General features: G+C 38.0%; 1 long non-coding RNA gene across 2 annotated transcripts in view; it reads right to left on the reverse strand.

Moving 5' to 3' along the window:
- Positions 1–5,274, reverse strand: part of LOC136042305 (uncharacterized) — a 29,201-nt gene extending 23,927 nt beyond the window's left edge. For both annotated transcript variants that reach the window (XR_010621245.1, XR_010621244.1), the window contains exon 1: positions 5,152–5,274. This is a non-coding gene — a long non-coding RNA (uncharacterized LOC136042305). The remainder of the gene's footprint in view (positions 1–5,151) is intronic.
- Between the last annotated feature and the right edge of the window lie 760 nt (positions 5,275–6,034).

Genomic DNA, 6,034 nt, shown 5'->3' on the forward strand with positions numbered 1-6,034 from the left:
ACGGTGAGTTTGTGGCAGTTTTGCAAGAGATAAAAGATGCTCAAAAAGTCAAAATGTATCTATTAACAATAGTTTCATGACCCTAAACAATTGTTCAGGTAATGGAACATTGACCAAACAATTCCTAAGCTTTAAAAAAAAAAACACTGATATGGCTCAGAATTCTACTCAAATAACAGGAATTGCATTTTGAGAACTAAAGCCAGAGAAAAAGCAACTTGTAACTGAAAATTAAGGTGATAAGTTGCTTTGTCAAAATTTCAATAGGTAGGGAAGAGGTGGGTACAGTGGCGCATTTGATCCCACTGCCACCTGTAATTAGATTAAATTCTAAAAAAAATACGCACTAGGAGGGCAGTCACATGGTCTATGATCGTCAGCTATTTTCAATTTTTTGGGGCAATTGCAGTTTTTGAGGTATGTGATTAAGTGCTTTGAAAAATAAAATCTTGGACAAATGGAAAATATTTTTTGACTTTGCGAAGGTTTGTAGGCTACAAATAGTGTCGAATTCTGGCGAATATTAGTTCATCTGGAAGCTCCAACATTTCTAAACATAGTGCAGCCATCTGTTTGTCTCTTGGTCATTATTTCAAATTTTGGTTCACAAAATAGATAAAAGAGGGCATTTTGGCTACAGTGGCGCACCCCGAAATCTTTTAAATTCATAAAATTCACGCGGTAGGTAGCCTATATGATAGTTTTGACTTCTACTACTACTACTACAAACTCGTCGCAACCTTAAGCCGCCTGAGACCAACACACTGGCGAACACTTCTCCTCCATACCACCCTGTTTAAGGCTTCTGCCCCCAAAGATTTTGGGTAATTTCTTATGATATTGTCCCAGTCTAACGTGGGACATCCTGTCCCACGTTGGGGACAATGTTGGCCTTGATTTAATTTTTGACTATGGGTCTTGCTATATTTGCCTAAGAGACAGACAGAAAGAAAAAAATATACGCTAATTTAAAGTTTGTGATGTTTTTGTCTTGTTAGTGATTTCATGTCACATTAAGGTTTGGCCTGTCAAAAAATTTTTATGTAAAAAAAATTTGAAAGTTAAAAATAAGAATGGTTTGTCATGGACAACAAAATACAGACTTTGAGTTCTCCTAGTCTTCAATTTAACCTTGTTTTAAACTATAGATTGACCTCATTTTGACCTATGGATCCTATGACTATTCCTATAAAATTTTATGTTGTTTTGACATATAGATCCTAATGGCTATCCTCGTTGCAAAATAATATTTGCAGGTATGAATATATATATTGAAATGAGTGGGAGGTAATAGGCTTGAGATTACAATTGCAGGACGTCGACTTTTGTTGATAGAATAACATTGCCCAGCACAGAAAACTATGTAGTGGCCAAGACGGGCCCAGGATTGTGGAAGGCCACAACTCAACAAGAGATCCTAGGGACATCTATCTGTATGATTCTAACTCATCGTAAACTCTTTGTGTAGACTTGAATAGAAGTTCTAGGCCCTGAACTGCACTGCAGGGAGCGATTGCTTTTCTTGAGCCCATAAGAATTTCAATTGTTAGATTAATATGAAAGTTACAATTTTGAAAGTTAAAACTAAACATAACTATCGTATTGATACTTTAATTGACGATTTTGAATAGGGCATGTTTCAGAAACTAATCTTTCAGGGTTAGGAAACATGAAATTAAGTGATATAGATAGATTTATTCGGGTGAAAGCTCTCAAATCTTGGTTAGATTAGAAACGTATTAATAATAGAATTCTAGGCTACTCATTGTGGGACAACGTTGGGACAACCACATCCTGCCCCCCCCCTTCAGACCACTAAGTAGAACTAATCTAGGAATTCGATTGCCCAGGTTAGGCTGGGGTTCTAGGTTAAGCTTGGTTCAGGTTAGGCTACAAGTTCTAGAAGTTCAGTAACAAAGGCTACATCCCCCAAACATTAAATATTAGTCTTTTGCATTATGCCTAATGAAACAGAGCGTATGAAGCTTGCCATGCACGTGGTACTGGAATTGACACTTTCACAACGGGCTGCTGCCAAAAAATACAAGATCCCAGAGACAACACTCCATCGATATGTAAATAAGGCTCGCAACGCATTGGACGATAAAAAGCTGACTTTAAAATTTGAGCCGAATTACCAAGTCTGTCAAGTGTTAACTGATGAACTTGAACAGCAACTTCACGATTATTTGATAAAGGCATGCAAAATGCACCATGGTTTGACACGGTTCAACATCTGCCAATTCACTTTCGAAATTGCAAAGATGAACCAATTGAAGGTGCCATCAACATGGCATGAGAAAAAGATGACGGGGAAAGACTGGTATTACAGTTACATGAAACGCTTCCCAGACCGGTCTATCTGCAAAGCAGAGGGAACAAACTTGGCCAGAGCCATGGCATTCAACAGAACAACTGTAAACGAGTTCTATGACAACTTGGAGATTGTTATGAATAACTTTAAGTTTCAGCCTAGTGATATTTATAACTTAGATGAGACGGGGGCAACAACAGTGCAGAGACCACCAAATGTGATAGCACCCAAGGGGCACAAACACGTGGGCCAAGTGACTTCTGCTGAGCAAGGCGAACTGACCACAGTCTGCTGCACCATCAATGCTCAAGGTAATTTCTTGCCACCTTACTTTGTCTTCCCAAGGAAAAGATTTGGCTCCCAGTTGATGAATGGTGCACCGCCAGGCAGTGGCGGTTCTGCCAAAGGATAGATGACATCTGACATCTTCCTGCTTGTCCTCAAACACATTGTGAAACATGCTCCACTGTACAAAAGGGAGACCCATATTGCTGACAGAAGACAACCACTCTTCTCATGTGTTCATCCAGGCCATTCAGTACTGCAAAAATAACAGGATAGTGGTTCTGACTTTGCCACCCCACACCAGCGGAAAGCTACAGCCACTGGACAGAACTGTCTACAAATCATTCAAAAACTACTACAACATTGCCTACAATGACTGGATGGTCAGAAACCCCGGACAGACAATTGGCATCTCTATCATTGCTCAACTTGTTGGAAAGGCCTTCCAACTCTCCTTCACACAGAAAAACAGTCAGTGGCTTTGCTGCTACTGGGATTTTCCCCTTCAACCACCTACTTTTCACAGACAGCGATTTTCTCGCATCAGCTGTGACCAACAGACCAGACCCTAATCCCAGCGCAGCTCCAGAGGCCAAAGAAGTTAAGCAAGAATTGAATAGTCATAACAAAGCAGGTCCATGCACTGCCTCTCCTACCACCATTACACCAAAGCTGTAAGGCCCTACCCAAGAGCGCCCCCCAGGAAGCTGCCAGAAGGAGCTTGGAAGAGGAAAAAAACCATCATTGCCATGGATACCCCAGTGAAAGGTGCTTTAGAGAAAGAATTCATGGAAAGGGAGGCAAAGAAAAAGGCCAAGACTTCTAAGATTAACCCCAAGACAAAGAAAGCCGTTGTCCAAAAGCCAGTGCCAAAAAAACAGGATGTCCAACCTAAGAAAAAGGGCAGTGCTGTTGGATACTTTGCTAAATTTGACAGCAATTTCAAGAGAAACAGTCATGTAAAGACCCTGTTTTCTGATTCTTTGTCTGATGATGACTTTGGTGACTCTGCCACAAAAGGCAATAGTAGCTGTGATAGTGATGAAAGCCTCCACTGTGGCCTTGAAGACCAAAACAATTTTTTGTGTGACAATGAAGTCCGTGTTGGAGATTATGTTCTTGTTTGTGAGGGGGAGATCAAAAAGAACAAAATTTACTCCGTGGGCGAAGTCCTCTCTGAGTCCAGCTTTGTCATTGAGCTCATGTATATTAAGAGAATGGTTCCTTTCTACAAGTTCATCAGGACCAGTGAAAATTACACTTTCAGTAAGTCAAGTGTCAAAATGAAGCTACCTGCTCTGAATATTTCTGGTGGCACAGAAAGACAGGCGGAGCAACTGGTCTTCCCCATTGACCTGACTGCTTACAATATTAACTAGTGTGCCTTCTTCTTTTATTTTTCAGTTCATTATTTTTTATTTCCTAACTCATTATACAAAGTATTCATCTTTTAGGTATTTTCAGTTCATTATTTTGTACTTCCTTACTCATTAAACAAAGTATTCATCTTAGTAGTTTGATTGAGCCACTGTTCCAGATGGGGTGCGCCATAGTTCCCGCCTAGTCGGCAACAATGGCGCAAAAAGTGGCTGTCAGAAAACATGACTCCATCAAAACTGGTTCAAAGAAGAAGTGTGAAATAAATCACCAGTGTAGAATAATAAACTGCCTGCACAACAGTTTAAAAATTGTCCAAAAATATTAATATTTGCCAAAGTTACAATGCTTTGACCTGAAAGTGCGCCACTGTACCCACCTCTCCCCTATAGGCTAGACCTGTCATATAGGCAAATTTCAGGGCCCTCTAGAGGGAGAAAGAGTGGAGATGGGTACTATAAAATACCTTACCAAGATATACTTTAGCCTGTAGACCCATCCTAACAGTTTCATTTTCCTAACCTAACCTGTTTCCAAGATAGCCTAGTCACTAAACTAGAATTTTGCCAAAACTATTCTGTGGCCTACTTTACAACTTGCAGAATATCCTAACAGCAGGCTAGCTAAGAAATTATGAATACAGCTCTACTAGCCTACATTATCCCTAGCCCCTAAATGCTCAAATATATGGTCCATTTTATATATTTCCCATGCATCTCTGTTGATTTAATCTGCAAATTGAATCAACTGTTACAAAATAAGAACCAGAAAAGCAAGACTGAAAATAGGGGGACAGCAACTGAAATAAGGAGCCTGTAATATATTAATTATTTACATATAAAGAATTTAGATCAGGAAACGCATTTTAAAAATAAAATCTCACATGGGAAAGGATTTAGCCAATGCAATATAGGCTAAAAGTTTAAACTTATGGGGGATTGCACGTTAATCAAAAGAATATCTTGATTTTTACAAAATTTTATAGCCTAGTGTTTCCTTTTAAATAGGTCATTGATGCCACAGATTTTTATTATAGAAAAATAACATTATATTATTTTTTTGCTTTTCATCAAAGCATAGGTTTAATGTTTACTTTATTTCTTTGAGAATAGCCAACAAAGAATTGTCAAATATAACCCAACAAAGCAATAATCTGTAAGAATTTCAAGTCTTACCCTTAATCTAGAGCACCAAGCCTAAAATTAGCCCTACTGCCTTAAAACTTGAACTAGGTTATGTCAATCATCTCGACATAGGCTACACAGAATTAAAATGGCCGCCATGTTTCTTCAATTAGTGTTTAACGTAAAAAAAGAATGGTAAATCTCTGAAATTTTTATAGTTTTTTATATTAAAAAAATTGTCAGGTTTTCTCGACCAAGTTAAACATTAGATAAAAAAATTAATATATAAATTTTATGTATTTATAATTATTTAAAACTATTTATAGATGGCACATATTTATCAGCTTCCTCTGGCTTTCTCTTTAGCTCAAACGTAGCTTATTCACTTCCAGACGTTCTAGGGATCAGACCTTTTTATCAAGATATTTGGGCTTCACACCGAATTAGTTTTTGAAAGCGATATGAAATTATCGGGGGATAATTATGATATATAGGGATAACTGAAAAGTCTGTACTTGTAATTCAGGAATTTGGGACTCCAAAAAACTATTCTAACATCTATTTGGTTTTTTAACTATCAACATTCTGTTTTTTTTTTCAAAAACGTGGGTTCTATTCATTCAGTCTATCTGTGACGGTCTTAAGTAAAACAAGTTGATTAATTTGTATTGGTCTATCCTTTAAGTGAACCTGTTTAGTGCTGTTTTCCCCCCTTGAAAAAAGTGTGGCTCGCCTTATGCCTCAGTTGTCCGTAATAAGACATGTCTCAACCAATTAAACCTTGCTAAACTGTATAATTCAACAGTACTTCGACATTTTCTGTCCCAGATGGGTAAATATACTCGATCTTTATCTCCCGAGTGGACTTAATCTGCATACAGAAATACATAAGTTTACGTTACAATAAGGAAAAGTTAAAATATTAGCAACCAAA

Source organism: Artemia franciscana, unplaced genomic scaffold, assembly GCF_032884065.1.
Source record: "Artemia franciscana unplaced genomic scaffold, ASM3288406v1 Scaffold_1064, whole genome shotgun sequence".
NCBI classification, from domain to species: domain Eukaryota; kingdom Metazoa; phylum Arthropoda; class Branchiopoda; order Anostraca; family Artemiidae; genus Artemia; species Artemia franciscana.